Genomic DNA, 18832 nt, shown 5'->3' with positions numbered 1-18832 from the left:
TGCCCCATTTTTGTAGACCTCTCCAACTCAGGAATAAGAGAGTGAAAGTTCTCCTTGTAGAGGGGGTCTAAAAGTGTCATCAACCAGTAATGACTGTCACCCAACATTTTGAGAATGCGAGGGTCACGGTTAAGGCAGCGTAACATAAAGTCAGCCATGGGTGCCAGACTGGTAACGGGCAAGACTTCCGTGTCCTCACCAAGATGACGACTGATAGTGTTGAGCAATCACTAAAATGCTCGGGTGCTCGAAGCTTGGGCCGAGCTTACCGTGATACTCGGGTGCTCGACCCGAGCAACGAGCCCAATGTTAGTCTATGAGAGACCCGAGCATTTTTGCGGCAGCACCCCCGGCAGTCTGTAGAAAGCCTAAAACGTGCCCAAAACGATAGTGACAGTGCTCAAAAGACATGGGGGCAGCATGGGGATCGCCCCTGGAAGCATTTCTGACCCCCAGGTCACTGCTGTCAACAACGTGGTCAGAGGTATTAAGCCACTTTTGCGGGCTCACAATAAAACGTTCAAAAACGAAACTGAAACGGTTTTCCTGTGAAATATGTTAAGGAATTTCCTTTCCAGGGTAAAAGCTTGTGTATAAGGTAAAATAAATAACCAAAAACAAAAGTACTCCTCCACACCTTGGGCTATGTTCACAAGTAGCATTTTTCATGCGTTTTTGCACTTTTGTATTGCTTTCAACCGTGACAAATGCGTTCACCGGGAAATGTCATTTTAACATTTTACAACCTTATCTGGCCATGTGCTGTGTGACACATGCATACAGTGCTGAAAAGACAAGGGATCAGCATGGGGAAGACCCCTGGAAGCATCTCTGACCCCCAGGTCACTATCTAAAAGTGTGCCCATCAGAAGTGATCCTTGCCGCATCAGAAGATGCAGACTTGCAACTATCCCCGTGCAAGTCCTTGTCCCAGGGCAGTGTTCAATTGTACCTCCCCCATTCCTTGCAATGCAAGCGAAAATATGCAGCCAACCACCCACCCACCCGCAGGCTGCAATACCATACTGATAGCTTTCACTTGAAATGGGGCCTTTTAGTTTGGAGGAGGCCGAAGCTGGCCACTACCTCATGGCCGCTTCGGCAGCGAGGTATCCATACTCTGTCCCCAGCCGCCCTGATTTCTCCTGTCACCTTCCCCCACACTTTTCTTAGCCTGGCCTGCTTTAGGGCAGCATTGGACGAGCCCACCAGAGAACCAGACTCCTCCGGTGGGCCCTGGCTTCTCCATCAGGGGAGTTGAGAGTGCCTAGGTGAGGAGCATGATGATGATGATAGAAGTTAGCATCTGCTTTGTTTTCTTGGAATGCAAGCGCATGTATGTAGTAGCGGCTAGGCCTGAGGTGGTCCGCGTTTTGGCGCATATCCTACCTCCTCCGAGGATTGCTGGATGTTTTCCTGCTACTATCCCAGTTCTATGACTCCCGTTAAAACAAAGCTTCAGGTGATGAATGATGGATGAGGTGGTGGCAAAGGAGAAAGAGCAGGAGGAACAGGGACCATTCACATCAATATCAGGCCAGTCAACCAGATATGTCTTGTAGGATATGTTTCTGTAACAAAAGGAGCGGTTCGGCTACACAGTTATAAGGCATACAGTGAGTGCAATGCCTACCAAAAATTTCGAGCCACTCCAATGCCCCTTGGAAATGACATGGAGGTCAGAGGGCATTAACTAAACCTTTTTTTCGATTTATAGCAACTGGGTCTCCCGTGCACTGTTGGCCTAAGCAGTGAATGGAAGGCTTTCCAAAAATTATGAGGAACTGCAATGCCCCTTACAAGAGCCATGTGTGGCACCCCAGGGGTCTGGTCACCACAGTAATAGAGATATTACTTCGGAGAGCAAGTGGGAGGTTTCCTGGTCAGGATCCCTTAAACATGCAACATCCTCCTGCCCCAGTCCTGGGAGGGGAGAATTCTGCCCTTATAAACTGGATCTGGGGCGGGGTTGAGTGAGTCAGAGAACAGTCAGAGTCAGAGTGAGAGCAAGGGAAAGTAACAGCAAGGAGCTCTGTAGGAGCTAGCAGCTAAAGACCAGGGTCTGGAAGCTGAGCAGAGCTCGCCCTGGCAGAAGACAATAGGAACCGGACACAGGAGTCCGAAGCTGTGAGGACTTATATATCCAGCAGCAGAAACCAGCCGGCAGGGGATTTCAGGTCCTCTGGCCATAGAAGCCCGGAGGCTCAGTCACAAGCAAGGGTCCAGCACCGCCATCGTGGAGCGGAGGCTAACAGAAGGCCCCAAGTCACCAGCCATACGGGTGAGCACTACACGGTACACTCAGGGACGTGGGCTACTTCTACCCGCTTACAGCAAGGTAGCCAGGAAGAGTGCAGACAGACGGGGAGGCCTACAACTCCACCTGGCCAGGGGAACTCCTGCTTGCTCACAGACTGACCAGGCCTCTTATGCTAGCCAGTACTCCCGGGAGGGTCTACCTTATAATCATCAGTAAAGACCCTGAACTGCACTGCAAAGACTCTGAGTCGTTCCTGCTGCGCTCGTGCACCATCACCCCCATCATCCACACTCACTGCCCTGAGGCTATACTTCTCCCGAGGGGAGTTATCCCACTCTATGCTGAGCACACAACACCAGCCTCAGCGGTCTGCCTCGCAGCGGTGGTACTCCCTGACCGCAATCCACGGGTGGCGCAGTCGGACAATTAACCTCAAAACCTAAGAAAGACTGCCACTGGTTTGACCAGCCTGAGCCACGGGACCGGGTCACCGCCACGGAGACTACAGACCCCAGAGACCTGGCACCGGGTATCCCACACACGTGTACACACGGCCCAGGGGGCGCGTCACATGCAGTACAGCATATTACAAACATTAGTCCCATTATTGGGGAGTGGGTGTCCCATAGTATTTGCTTATGCCTTGCAAGCAAAAGCTGCCAAAAATTAGGACGGAGCAACTTGCAATGCCCCTTGCAAGAGCCATGCAGTACAGCATATTACAAACATAAGTCCCATTATTGGGGAGTGGGTCTCCCATAGTATTTGCTTATGCTTTCCCAGCAAAAGCTGCCAAAAATTAGGACGGAGCAACTTGCAATGCCCCTTACAAGAGCCATGCAGTACAGCATATTACAAACATTAGTCCCATTATTGGGGAGTGGGTCTCCCATAGTATTTGCTTATGCTTTCCCAGCAAAAGCTGCCAAAAATTAGGACGGAGCAACTTGCAATGCCCCTTACAAGAGCCATGCAGTACAGCATATTACAAACATAAGTCCCATTATTGGGGAGTGGGTGTCCCATAGTATTTGCTTATGCCTTGCAAGCAAAAGCTGCCAAAAATTAGGACGGAGCAACTTGCAATGCCCCTTACAAGAGCCATGCAGTACAGCATATTACAAACATAAGTCCCATTATTGGGGAGTGGGTGTCCCATGGTATTTGCTTATGCTTTCCCAGCAAAAGCTGCCAAAAATTAGGACGGAGGAACTTGCAATGCTGGCACCCTGGTGGTATAGTGGTGGTGGAGGCTGAGGATAAGGAGAAGAAGATTAAACAGCGAAAACGAGGAAGCGTATACCCATGTGTGGGTGTGAAGCGGTGCATGTGAATACACCTCCCGAAATAACACAGTGGATTTGACTTTATGTTACTCTGCTGTCATTTGGTGGTGATGAGAAGTCTGGCCCAATCCAGCCCTTGTTCATTTTGATAAGGGTCAGCTTGTCAGCATTGTCAGTTGACAGGCGAGTGCGCTTATCAGTTATAATTCCCCCAGCGGCACTAAAAACACGCTCCGATAACACGCTAGCGGCAGGGCAGGCCAGGACCTCCAAGGCGTACAGAGCGAGTTCATTCCAAGTGTCCAGCTTGGATACCCAATAATTAAAAGGCACAGAGGAATCACGGAGGACGCTGGTACGATCGGCAAGGTACTCCCTCACCATCTTTTGAAACTTTCCACTCCTTGTGAGAGTACCCCGCACCTCAGGGCTTGTAAGCTGGGCGGGTGTCAGAAAACTGTCCCAGAACGTTGACAGTGTTCCCCTGCCTCTGCTGGATTGGAGTTGCATCTCTCTCGCCTGTACACCTTGGTTGGGCAACGAACTGTGACCTCTGCCGCTAGTGTGTTCAGATGGGAATTTTTTTAAGAGTTCTGCAGCAAGGGCCTTCTGGTATTGCCCCATTTTTGTAGGCCTCTCCACCTCAGGAATAAGAGAGTGAAAGTTCTCCTTGTAGCGGGGGTCTACAAGTGTCACCAACCAGTAATGACTGTCACCCAACATTTTGACAACGCGAGGGTCACGGTTAAGGCTGCGTAACATAAAGTCAGCCATGCGTGCCAGACTGGTAACGGGCAAGATTTCCTTGTCCTCACCAAGATGACGACTGACCATGCTCTCCTCCTCCTCCTCCTCTTCCTTCTCCCCCTGTCCTCAGGCCACCCACGCTGAACCGACGGTATGACACTTGTACAGGTACTACCGTCTACAACGCATGATAGCAGCTCCTGTTCTTCCTCCTCCTCCTCCTCCTCCTCTCCCTCATTGTCCCCCAATGCATGTTGGGATGAGATGAGGCTGGGCTGTGTGTAATCGACCGCTACGGCTTCTTGATCCATCTCATCATACTCTGGCTGCAATGCCTCCTCTTTAATTCTCTGCAGAGAGCGTTGCAAAAGACAGACAAGTGGGATGCTGACACTAATGATAGCGTCACTCACCATCAAAGTTTGTCAGGATGGTACATATGTCAGACATCCAGGTCCACTCCTGAGGTCTTATGTGTGGCGTCTGACCTGAATATCGACGGCCTTGTTGCAGCTGGTACTCCACAACTGCTCTCTTCTGCTCACAAATCCTTTGCAACATGTGGAGGGTAGAGTTCCAACGTGTGGGGACATCACACACCAGTCGGTGTGCCGGAAGCTGCAAACGCTGCTGCAACACAGCAAGGGCGGCGGAAGCTGTAGCCGACTTGCGAAAATGAGCTGACAGGCGGCGTACTTTCACGAGCAGATCTGGCAACTCGGGGTACGATTTAAGAAACCGCTGAACCACAAGGTTAAGCACATGAGCCAGGCATGGTACGTGTGTGATCTCACCTCGCCTCAGAGCCGCCACCAGGTTATGGCCATTGTCACACACGACCATGCCGGGATGTAGGTTCAGCGGTCTCAGCCACAGATCTGCCTGCTCATTCACAGCTGTCCACAACTCACAAGCAGTGTGAGGTTTATCACCTAAGCTTATGAGTTTCAGCACAGCCTGTTGCCGCTTGGCGGAGGCAGTACTGCAATGCTTCCAGCTTGTAACTGATGTGGTGATATCTGAGATGGAGGCTGAACATGAGGAGGAGGAGGAGGAGGATGCGCAGGAGCTGTACACTGTGGGGGCAACTCTGACTGACATAGGGCCCGCAATCCTCGGTTTGGGGAGGATGTGTTCCGTCCCAAGGTCCGACTGGGTCCTGGCTTCCACTATGTTTATCCAGTGTGCCGTTAGAGAGATGTACCGTCCCTGGCCACAAGCACTTGTCCACGTGTCCGTTGTCAGGTGGACTCTCCCAGTAACTGCGTTGTTGAGGGCACGACAGATGCTTTGGGACACGTGCTTGTGTAGTGCGGGGATGGCACACCGGGCAAAATAGTGTCGGCTGGGGACCGAGTACCGAGGGACGGCCACCGCCATAAGATTGCGGAAGGATTCCGTCTCCACCAGCCTAAAAGGCAGCATTTCCAATGCAAGCAGTCGTGAAATGTGCGAATTTAGGACTGTGGCCTGTGGGGCGTTAGCTGCGAATTTCCGCTTTCGTTCAAAGGTCTGGGATATGGACAATTGAACGCTGCGGTGGGACGTGGACGTTGATGCTGTTTCTTGAGAAACTGCCATAACAAGTGAAGACTGAGAGGAGGGGGCATCTTTACATGCAGTATGGACAGGGGATTGCCTTGCACACACAACAGGGGGTTCTATTGCACGCACAACAGTGGAAGAAGCAGTGGTGACACCCGCTGACACTGGTCGTGGACCCTGGGTTTCGCCCCACAAAGTCGGGTGCTTTGCTGCCATGTGCCTGATCATGCTGGTGGTGGTCAGGCTGGTAGTTTTGTCACCCCTGCTGATGCTGGCATGGCAGGTGGAACATATGGCCTTTTTGGGGTTATCAGCAGAGTCTTTAAAAAAATTCCAGACTCTGGAAGACCTACCACTTGTACTGGCAACGTCCCTCGTGTTGGTGTTACGGGGAACGGTTGCTTGCCTTCTGTCTGCGGCCACCACACTGCTTCTTCCTGCCTGTTGGGGTACTCTGCCTCCCTCCCCCTGTGTGCTGCTGGCCTCACTCTGCATGTCCTCCTTCCAAGTTGGGTCAGTTACTAGATCATCCACCACCTCGTCCTCTTCCACTTGCGCACCACGATCCTCCTCCTCACTTCCTGGCAATTGTGTCTCGTCATCGTCCACCTCTTGTGACAGATTGCCAACGTCGACTTCCTGTGGCCGTGGCTGTTCAAATATTTGGGCATCGCAACATGGGATCTCCTCTTCCACCACTTCAAGCGTATCAGGCGAGGGGCCCAAATATAGAAATGGACCAGTGAACAGCTCTTCAGAGTGTCCAAGTGTGGGATCACTTGCTGTCTGACGACACTCGGCATGGTGGGAGGAAGGAGCATCAGGGTGAGGAGGAGTATGCGGTCGAGACTCACGGCTACTAAGAGTTGACCGTGTGGAAGACAGACCGGAGGTGGTGGTGCCCAGGTAACTGGAAGTATTGTCTGCTATCCAATTAATAACCTGTTCACACTGATCAGTTCTCAATACTGGTGTTGTTCTGTGCTTCCCTAGTAATTCGGTCAAGAAGTGAGAGCGAGAAGATGTGGCTGTTGGTTGTGGCACATTTTCACCTTGGCCACGGCCCCATCCTCTGCACGAACCATCACCAGAACGTCCACTTCCACGTCTCTTGCCACGCGCCTTGCCCATTGTAAATGAAGTAAAATAGCTTACACTTGCACTATCAATGGAAAAAGGGCAATAAAGAGTAGATTAGAACCGTGGAAGAGGAAAACCACAGTTATTGTTTACTGGGGTATACCACACTTTTTTAAATAGAGATATTTGCAGCTGAACAGTGAGCGACACACTCAAACAGTTTTTTTTTAGATACCAAAGGCCCAAAACTGGATAGTACAGCGATTTGACCCGTGGAACTGCGAAACCACACTGGAATGTCGGGCCTACACAAGACTATTTTCAACAGATATATTTTTGTGTCACAACAGTCAGGAGACACTACTGTTTTTCTTTACGGAAAAAACGACCAAAACCTGAATAATAGAGATTTTTTACCGTGGGATGGCAAAACCACAGTTATTGTTTACTGGGGTATACCACACTTTTTTAAATAGAGATATTTGCGGCTGAACAGTGAGCGACACACTCAAACTGTTTTTTTTAGATACAAATGGCCCAAAAGTGGATAATACAGAGGTTTGAACCGTGAAACTGCAAAGCCACACTTGTATTTCTCGGGCCTACACCAGACTATTTTCAACAGATATATTTGTGTCTGAACAATCAGGAGACACTGTTTATTTTTTACGGCAAAAAATGCCAAAAGCAGGATAATAGAGATGTTTTACCGTGGAACAGCAAAACCACAGTTATTGTTTACTGGTGTATACCAGACTTTTTTAAATATATATATTTGCGGCTGAACAGTGAGCGACACACTCAAGCTGTTTTTTTTAGATACAAATGGCCCAAAAGTGGATAATACAGAGGTTTGTACCGTGGAACTGCAAAAGCACACTTCTGTCTCTCTGGCCTACACCAGACTATTTTCAACAGATATATTTGTGTCTGAAAAATCAGGGAGACACTATTATTATTTTTATACATCAAAAAATGCCAAAAACAGGATAATAGAGATGTTTTACCGTGGAACAGCAAAACCACAGTAATAATTTACTGGTGTATACCAGACTTTTTTAAATATATATATTTGCGGCTGAACAGTGAGCGACACACTCAAACTGTTTTTTTTTAGATACAAATGGCCCAAAAGTGGATAATACAGAGGTTTGTACCGTGGAACTGCAAAAGCACACTTCTGTCTCTCTGGCCTACACCAGACTATTTTCAACAGATATATTTGTGTCTGAAAAATCAGGGAGACACTATTATTATTTTTATACAGCAAAAAATGCCAAAAACAGGATAATAGAGATGTTTTACCGTGGAACAGCAAAACCACAGTAATAATTTACTGGTGTATACCAGACTTTTTTAAATATATATATTTGCGGCTGAACAGTGAGCGACACACTCAAGCTGTTTTTTTTAGATACAAATGGCCCATAGAACTGCAAAACCACACTTCTATTTCTCTGGCCTACACCAGACTATTTTCAACAGATATATTTGTGTCTGAAAAATCAGAGGCACACTTTTTTTTTTTTTGGGGGGGGGGGGGACCAAAAGTTTAATAAGATGGGTATTTGTACATTGTGAAGGAGGAAAAAAAAAAAAGAGGATTTAGATAAAAAAAAAGGATTTTTCCTGGCCCCCGGGACCTGGAGCTAAGTCCAGCAATTTCAGCAACAGGAGCAGCACACAGGACTGTAATGCAGCGTTTGCTGGTATAACCACTGCGTCTCCTATACAGCCTGCCTGCCTGCCTGCCTGATATACCTGGGATGGATATTAGTCCTGAGAAGGACTGTTTGTTTGTTCTGGCAGCCTTTACAGACCCTACACTAACTATTTTGCAGGATATATCTCTCCCTAAATCAGCAGCGCTGTCCCTACACTGTCTGATCCGGAGCGACTGTGTCCAACATGGCGGCGCCCGGTTTTAAATACTCGAGGTGACGCTGTGCGGCCAGCCAATCACTGTAATGCCCACAAACAACATGGCTGCGGCATTACAGTGACTGGCTGGCAATCCCTGCATGTTCATTGGCTCTGTAAAGAGCGCCAAACATGCAGGGCAGAGACCCGAGCTCCCGCCCGAGTAACCCGAAATGCTCGGTGCTTGCCGAACATCCCGAGTAGCGTGATGCTCGGGCGAGTACCGAGCAGTGTCGAGCATGCTCGCTCAACACTAATTCCTAGGCATCCGTCCACCATAGGGACCCACTGTAAAGAGACGTATATTGCATGATATATATCTCTTTGCAGTGTCCTCCTGTATAGAAAAGTGCAATCTGCTGCACTTTCCTATACAATTACATAAGTGAATGCTGGTCAGACGGAGGCTGAAAGATCACACTTTTAGCCTGCATATGTACCTGAAACACAGAAATGTGAAAGGGGCTTACAATTAAAATAGACAATCTCTATTTTTCTGTTGACATATGACAGTTCTCAGAAGGCTTGTTATTTTGTGGGATAATATGAATTTTTTTATTAGTGCCATTTAGGAGTACATCATTTTTATTTGCTATGTATTCAAATTATTGAGAATCCGAATGAACAAATAAAAAGCAATTCAGGAATGGTCTTTAGGCTATGTGCCCACGTTGCGGACCTGAAGCATATTTTTTACGCTTCTCCCTGGCGGGAAAATCGCATGCGGATATTACATGCGTTTTTTCCCAGCAGGTAGAAGCGTTTGTGAGGCGTCTTTGCATGCATTTCCGCATGCGGGTTATCAAGCACTTCTCCAAGCATCACTTGGAAAAGTGCTTGACAACTTATTCAGAATGGTAAAAATTAAAAAAATAAACTTTATACTCACCTTCCGATGCATTCTCTGCCCTGTCCGGAGTCTTGAGCGGCTCACGCTGTTGTGTGCAGGACCTGCGGTGACGTCATTGAGTCATGTGGTGGGTCACATGACTCAATGACGTGGCAGGTCCTTCAGACAACAGGGCGACGGAGGGAAAACATCAGAAGATAAGTATAAACTTTATTTTATTCTTTTTTTTCCTTTTTCTTTGGTACCCAGGTCTGGATGAGAGTCTCCTCTCCTCCAGACCTGGGTACCATCCGCACATTGATTCCGCTGCGCTTCCGCAAAATTAATGAACATGCTGCGGATTTTTGACCGCAGCATATACGCTGCGGAAAAATCCGCAGCATGGGCATTGACATTGCGGAATGCCATTGGGGACCATGGGGTGCGGATATACATGCGTTTTTCAAGCGTTTACGCTGCGGAAATTCCGCAGCATATACGCTTGAAAAACGCTACGTGGGCACACAGCCTTAATCTTTCTTTTTGTGCCATTTCATGCTGTTTACTGTGGGGTAAACGTGATTAGACGACTGCACTCTTCGGGTCAGTACAATTACAGTGACACCAGAGTTATTTAGCATTCTTATAATTTGCTATTTTTGCACCCTAAAACAATGATTTATTGTTTTTACATCACCGTATTCTGAGAGCTATAAACTTTTTTTTTTTTTTTTTTCCACTGAATAAGCTGTATGGGGGCTTGTTTTCTGCGGGATGAGTTGATGTTTTTCTGCGTATCAATTTGGACTACATATCTTGTTTTGGTCACACTTTTTTCAGTTTCTGGGTGGCAGAGTGAACAAACACCAGGAATTCATAAATGTTTTTTTTTTTTTTCACATTATTCACCATTACGATCGCAATGATACCAGTTTTACATAGGATCTTTTATGTTTTGCTACTTTTACACACTAAAAATTATTATTTACAAACAATTAGTTTTTCCGTCGTCAGATTCTGGTAACTGTAACTTTATTTTTTTGTTGACTGAGCTGTATAAGGGCTTGTTTTTGCGGGGCGAGATGATGTTTTTATTGGTACCATATTTTGTTTTAATTTTTTTTGTATGTGATTTTTGATAGAATAAAAAGTTATGTTTTGTGTGTCAGTATAACGAAAAAGATAGTTTTTTTTTTTTTTTTACAGTGTTCACCAAATGGGTTAAATGATGAGTTTTATAAAATGGTTCATTACAGATGCGGTGATGCAAAACGTGTACTGTTTTACTCTTCTTTTTACATGCTAAGCATTTTTCCATTTTTTTTTTCGTACTTTCCTTTTTACTTTTTCACATTTTTAGAAATTTTATTTGACTTTTTTATAACTTTTTTACTTTGTGGACATCAACTTTCCATGCTCTGATCCATGGTAGACTACATTCCTGCGATGAGCTTTTTGCTGAGTTTTTAACGCTGCAGAATTCCTGCACCCATTATTTAAATTAAGTTACTTGCATTTTTTTAAAAAGTGTTTTTATAGCGTTTTTTTTATCTGCGATTTTTGTTTTTTTGGTGTGTCATGCTTTAAATAAAGCTGCTTTGTTTGATACTCCCTGGTATTTGGCTTTGACAAAACTTTATTTATAGTCATGTGCGGATTATATGTATGTTTAATGGGTTTCCGCCGCGGAAACGCATTAAAAACATGTGCGTTTTTTACTTGTGGATTTTCCGCATCTGATGCAATTCTATTGGGAACATCTGCACATAAAACTCAGCGTAACCACAAGAGAAATTGACATGTTGTGGATTTCAAACTCGCACCGCAGGTCAGTTTACACTGAGTAAAAAACAAGCACAAGTGGCCATGAGATTTCTCTGCAATGCTTTTGCACTGCAGCGTGTTAGATGTGTGAATATCACACAGGCCAGTATGGGCTCAGGTACCTTACAGGCCACCGTAGCGGTCGCTACTGATAGTGGCATTCTAGGGGTTAAACGTCCGCAATCGGTGATTAGCACTGATGCTTTGCAGCGCTGGGGTCCTGAGTTCAAATCCCACCAAGGACAACATCTGCAAGGAGTTTGTATGTTCTCCCCGTGTTTGTGTGGGTTTCCTCCAGGTTCTCCAGTTTCCTCCCACACTCCAAAGACATACTGATAGGGAATCTAAATTGTGAGCCCCAATGGGGACAGTACTGATGATGTCTGTAAATTAAAGAACAAAATAATAGAGCTCCAAACAGGGTCTCTATTAAAATGAGGCATAAATTAATTGTTAAAATTATGATTTTATTAGGAATAAATATAAAAAGATTTTTAATATATAGTATTTTTGTTCCTCCCTAAATGAGTTTAAATGCCAATAAATATAAATGAGCAAGATGTAAAAAAGTATTGTAAAGTGCTAGTGCATAGATATCAGTACTCAATATATGATAGCTGTTATGTTCTGAACTAAGGAACTAAGGAATAGGAGGAAAAAACTGTCCCTGCACTGAGACTCAGCTTAACCCTACGCTGGGGTGGGTGCCCTATTCCTTATGAATAGCCCCACCGAAACTCCTGCACTGAACTCAAACGAAGACCTGTAACACGGGGAAAGGGGTCCCTAAAAGATCTAAGGACTGGGAGCAAAAGCAGGAGACCTCCTAACAGAAAAGTTAGTTGCAGAAACGAAAATTAAAGGAAACAAAAGTGGTGGAACAAGAAGTCCCAGGATAGTAATAGTCCAAATCAAGAAGAACTAAACAAGGCTACTTAGCCAGAGCACGAGCGTTACCACACTGATATCCAGCAGAGAATGGGAGCCAGGTGCTGAGTAATAAAGAGTGTGACCAAGAAACCCAGCACCAGAGGAAAAGACTAGAAGCCAGCAAACCACAACAAGATGGCCGATAGTAAAACAAAATAGATTCTAACAATAGCAGCAAAAGTTAAACAAAGTGCAAGGTGCCAATCTGTGTCAAAGCATCCGGTGGTGGCTGGATAGCAAGGCTCCTCAACTACAATATGTAAGTGGCATTATGTTTGATTTTTGACGAATTTATTCTTTCTTTTAAACTTCCCTATGTGCAATACCTTGACTAGCTGATAGTATGTGTTAATTGTGAGTGAATTTAGGCACTTGCATCTTATTTATTTATTACTTACTTATGCTTTGACACAGATTGGCACCTTGCACTTTGTTTAACTTTTGCTGCTATCATTTATATTGAGTACTGATATCTATGCACCAGCACTTTCTAACATTTTTTTTTACATCTTGCTCATTTATATTTATTGGCATTTAAACTCCTTTAGGGAGGAACAAAAATACTATATATTAAAAATCTGTCATATGCTTTGCTATCTGATTGCTACATGTTCTGATACCTTTGCTTATTTTATGTATGTTTTATATTTATTCCTAATAAAATCATAATTTTAACAATTAATGTATGCCTCATTTTAATAAAGACACTATTTGGAGCTCTATTATTTTGTTCTTTGATTATTGTTATAGAGGCTAATCCTTTTTTGGTAACACTGTGTATTAATGTCTGTAAATTGTCTGAATTTTAAGCGCTGTGGAATATGTTGGCGCTATATAAATAAAAAGATTATTATTATTTCGGTTTTTGTTCATGAAACAAGCATTCCACACCTGTGGACACTTGTCCAAGTTTAATCTAAGTGTTGTCAAAAATCGGTAATGCAAGTACCGTATATGGTTTTGTGAAAAAATCAGCAAACACTCAGATACTATCCAGGTGCAGCCGACTTTCACAGTATGCAAAGCTGATGGCATACAAACAGCACATTGACTAATGCAGGTCAATGTGAAAGTTAACATTAACATTTACACAGACGAGTTGTCTGGGTTAAAAAAAAAAAGTCTCTGCATGCACTATTTTGATTTGGATTAGACCCACAAATAATTTAGTCAATGGATGTGTTAAAAATGGATCACATACGGGTTATCTGAATGCCATGCATTTTTCATGAATACATTACAATTATAAAGATAGGAAACTGTATTTGTCCTTTTATTTATGAAAATGTTTATGTAAAAAGTGGATGCCATATTGATGTACAAAACAGATATATTGATTGCATACAGATGTAAAAAAAGACACATTGATGGCACACATAATGCATACGGAAGAGAATGCTATTGAAAAATCGTCAATTTTTTCTGGACTTAAAATGGTTGATTTTGCATACGCTCGTGTGAACTTGGCCAAAGGCATAAGGTCCACTCCTGATCTTGGTTTACAAATACTGTTAAACAAAACAAACAAAAAAGAGCGATTTTTCATCTGTTTTTCATCCTTGTGGCCGTGTTTATCTGTATGTCATCCGGTTTTCTCGTGACAAAAAATCTGAGCTTTGTCCAGTAACTTGTCAATGAAATAAAATCACACTAATGCAACACGGATGACAACCAGGTACTGTCTATTATTTTTTTGTGGACCCATTTACTTGAATGATGCGTTTGATCTGCAAATTGGATCAAAATCAGGCATGTCAACATTTTTAACAGGCATGTGAAAAGACCTATGGACTAAAATGAAGGTGTTCTATCTGGAAAAAAAAGGTTAAAATGCAATAGACCGGCCTAAGTAACATTTGAACTTCGTACGGAATCGCTTTAAAAAATTGCCATGTGCACAATTGGATTCTAATTCCTAGACAATAATTGTTAATAAAAGTTAATGGAAACAAAGCAAATCACACAAATCGCCCAAACTATCCTTTTTCCATCTGTTTAGCGGATCTCATTTTAAATCAATGAATTAGGACAATATAGACAACCATTTTTTTTATATAAAACAGATGACAAAAAAGGATAAGATACACATGGAATAAGAATAAGAAAAACAGATCTATTTAGAGCATATGGACTTCAAGATGTAGATACAGATTAAAAATGCATTGAAACAGATGTGAAGACTACTGATTTTTCAAACTAGCCATTTTGAATAGGCCCTTAGCCCTCATTATCAGGTAGTGCGCATCTCTCGCTTATACACTTCTCACCCTCTACAAGCTTTCTCCCCATGATTCCAGCCCAAAACTCCACCACCTCCTTGCTGACTTCTCAGCCTTGTGGGGACATGGTGGCCATCTGCCAAGCATCCACTACTACATCCATCTGTACCTTCAAAAGTTGCACTCATCAGTAAACAAGGCTGTTTTAAAATTAATCTTCATGTCAATCTGGGCCCACTGCATCAATTTCTGCTTGTGAGCACTGTTTAGGAATCGTTGAATTGTAGGTTTATGCACGCCTCTGGAAGATAATACACCTTGCAGTTCACTGGACTCCAGAGGCACCAGCAGATTCAAATACCTGTTTGCTGCTTTGTTATTGTGTTTTAGCAGCTGTTCTCTTAATTTGATTAAGTTGTCTGGCAGAAACCTTCCTCATTATCTGCACAATCCCATCTGTGCTCTGTATCAGCCACAAACCTCTTCACAGTATGATTGTCACGCTTAAGTTTTCGTGAAATACCTAATGTTTCCATACCTTGTCCAAGGCATTGCACTATTTTGTTCCTGGACCTGAAATCGGATGGGCTGAGCCTGAAGCCTGGAGCCCTTCCGGCGGTGCCTGAGCCTGAAACCGTTACGGTAGTATTTGAACCAGCACCGTGTCTGTCCTGATTAGCTTTCTAGAGTCCGTACTGTCAGAGCCTGTTCCAGTATCTGAATCCAGTCCTGTCTGTGACTCCGTGTCAGTGTCCATTCTGCCAAGTGACCCAGAACCTGTGTTGTCTGAATCTTGTCTTGCAAGTGACTCTGAGCCCATGTCCGTGATCCTGACCCATGGGGTCAACAGTTGCAGTACTAGGGACTGCCTGGAGTCGTACCTGGTGGCTACCTGCAGCTCAAGGCTATCTCCTCCATCAGGCGCTGTAGCAAAAACTGGGTAGCCGCTTAGCTACGCCCCTTCTACACTGTGTTCCAAATTATTATGCAAATAATATTTTCTCAGATTTTTCCAAATTACCTATATGAATTGCAGTCATTGTAATTTTCCAGTCAAATAACTGTTAGATGACAATTGAAAGGTTTTTGCACAAACTGCCTATAACAGTATATTTAAAAAAAAATAAAACACTCAAACTGCACTCAAAATGCATGTTCCAAATTATTATGCACAGCAGAATTTTCAACCTTTTCATTTTAATAAAGAACAAAATAATGGTCATTTTTGAAATTATAAGCATTAGCAGGTTATTACACACTGAAATCAAACAGTTTTCAACTCAAAACTTTATTCTAGGTGATGTTACATTTGTTCATAGGACCCCTTGTTCGAAAGGAGCTTCTGAACTCTCTCGTCCATTGAATTTGTCAGGTTTTGGATGGTTTCTGCTTTAATTGTTTTGCATGAGAACAGAATACCCTCCCAGAGCTGTTGCTTAGATGTGAACAGCCTCCCGATGGTCCAGATGGATAGAGTGGAGGATGGACACCCCATGCAAACACGGATACGGCGCCAACAAGGAGGAGGTGGAGTAATGTTTTGGGCTGGAATCATGGGGAGAGAGATTGTCGGCCCCTTTAGGATCTCTGAAGGGGTAAAGATGAACTCCATAATGTATGTTTAGTTTCTCAAACAGCACTTCCTGCCATGGTTCAAGAAGAAGAACCGTGCATTCCGCAGCAAGATCATTTTCATGCATGATAATGCCCCGTCTCATGCTGCACATAACACATCTGCATCTCTGGCTGCTATGGGCATAAAAGGGGACAAACTTATGGTGTGGCCCCCATGCTCCCCTGACCTCAACCCCATTGAGAACCTCTGGAGCATCATCAAAAGGAGTGTCTATGATGGCGGGAGGCAGTTCACATCTAAGCAACAGCTCTGGGAGGGTATTCTGTCCTCATGCAAAACAATTGAAGCAGAAACCATCAAAAACCTGACAAATTCAATGAATGAGAGAGTTCAGAAGCTCCTTTCGAACAAGGGGTCCTATGTGCAAATGTAACATCACCTAGAATAAAGTTTTGAGTTGAAAACTGTTTGATTTCAGTTTGTAATAACCTGCTAATGCTTATAATTTCAAAAATGACAATTATTTTGTTCTTTATTAAAATGAAAAGGTTGAAAACTCTGCTGTGCATAATAATTTGGAACATGCATTTTGAGTGCAGTTTGAGTGTTTTATTTTTTATTTTTTAAATATACTGTTATCATAGGCAGTTTATACAAAAACCTTTCAATTGTACTCTAATAGTTATTTGACTGGAAAATTACAATGACTGCAATTCATATAGGTAATTTGGGAAAATCTGAGAAAATATTATTTGCATAATAATTTGGAACACAGTGTAGTTAAGCCGGGCCTCATGGCACAGTGGTTCCTTGATCCACGTGTCACAAAAGGTGTCATAAGTAATTACAACCTCCTCTGGATTTTTGAAAATTAGGGCCAATCAGCAAATTTAAGCTTCAGATTCGTTTTCAGAACAGCACTACAAAATTACTTAAGCTCAACTATTTTCATCTCTGAACCAATTTGACTGTAGAAGAGTGTTACCGGCCAGTGTAAATGGACCTTAACCCCTTAATAACATCTGACGTACTAATACGCGTCTGTGCCCTGGGACTTAAGAGCCAGACCCGTATTAGTACGTCATGGCGATCGCGCGCGCACACAGGCTGTGCGGGCGCGATCGCCGCCGGGTGTCAGCTGATTGTCACAGCTGACACCCGGTACTATGTGCAGGGAGCGGTCACGCACCGCTCCCAGCACATTAACCCCCGCGATGCTGCGATCGAAGTCGATCGAAGTCGATCGCGGCATTGCGGGGGCAAGGGGAGGTGATCGCCGATACTCACCTCCTCTTCCGGCTTCCAGCGCAGTCTGCAAAGGCTTCCCGGGTGTTGCCATGACGACCCGATGTCGTCATGACAACATCCGGGTCACCAGAGAGCAGGAAGATTGCTTGGACATGCGCAGTGCATCTCCAAGCAATCTTCACACTGTGCACTTCTGACAGCCTTCATGGCATAGGGATGGTGCTCCATTCCTGTGCCATGCAGGCGATCAGAAAAAAAAAAGTGAAAGTCCCAGAGTGGGACAAAGTAATAAAGTGTATAAACTGTGTGAAAGTGGAAAAAAAAAAAAAAAAAAAATGTGCAAAAATATTATAAAAAAATAAAAAAAATAATACACCAAAAATAAAAATATAATGTACCCATCAATAAATATTATTATAAAAAAAATAAAAAAAAAACAATAAAAGTACACATATTTGGTATCGCCGCGTCCGGAACAACCTGACCTATAAAACTGTCCCACTAGTTAACCCCTTCAGTGAACACGGTAAAAAAAAAAAAAAAAAAACCAAGCAAAAAACAATGCTTTATCACCATACCGCCAAACAAAAAGTGGAATAACACGCGATCAAAAAGACGCATATAAATAAAAATGATACCGCTGAAAACGTCATCTCGTCCCGCAAAAAACAAGCCGCCATATAGCTCAATCAGCCGAAAAATAAAAAAGTTATAGCTCTCAGAATAAAGCGATACTAAAAAATATTTTTTTCTATAAAATAGCTTTTATTGTGTATAAGCGCCAAAACATAGAAAAATTATACAAATGTGGTACCGCTGTAAACGTACTGACCCGAAGAGTAAAGCTGCCTCATCAATTTTACCACACGCGGAACAGAATAAAAAAAAAAAAAAAAAAACAATTCCTGAATTGTTGGTTTTTGTTTATTCTGCCTCCCAAAAATCGGAATAGAAAGCGATCAAAAAATGTCACGTGCCTGAAAATGGCACCAATAACAACGTCAAGTCATCCCGCAAAAAACGAGCCGTCACATGACTGTCTGCCAAAATTTGGAAAAATTATAGCTCTCAAAATATGGCGATGCAAAAACTAGATTTTACAAAAAATGCGTCTTTTAGTGTGTGACAGCTGTCAGTCATAAAAACCCCATATGATTCTGGCATTGCTGTAATCACACCGACCCGAAGAATAAAGTCGTCTAATCACTTATACCGCACAAGGAACGGCGTCAAAAATAAACTCTTGAGTTAGGATTGGGCTAGGGTTAGGGCTGGGTTTGGGGCTAGGGTTGTGCTGGGGCTAGGGTTGTGCTGGGGCTAGGGTTGTGCTGGGGCTAGGGTTGTGCTAGGGTTAGGGCTGGGGTTGGG

At 43.9% G+C, this 18832-nt stretch overlaps 1 protein-coding gene across 5 annotated transcripts in view; it reads left to right on the top strand.

The window, feature by feature from the left end:
- The window catches only part of FMN2 (formin 2), an 872215-nt gene that overhangs the window by 539323 nt on the left and 314060 nt on the right, over window positions 1–18832 (top strand). The window lies entirely within an intron of this gene.

This window comes from Phyllobates terribilis, unplaced genomic scaffold (assembly GCF_046119375.1).
Source record: "Phyllobates terribilis strain yellow unplaced genomic scaffold, ASM4611937v1 Scaffold_3__8_contigs__length_932513732, whole genome shotgun sequence".
In the NCBI taxonomy this organism is placed as follows: Eukaryota; Metazoa; Chordata; class Amphibia; order Anura; family Dendrobatidae; genus Phyllobates; species Phyllobates terribilis.
Note: the sequence above shows the minus strand (reverse complement) of the source record. Positions and strands in the feature narration are given on the sequence as shown.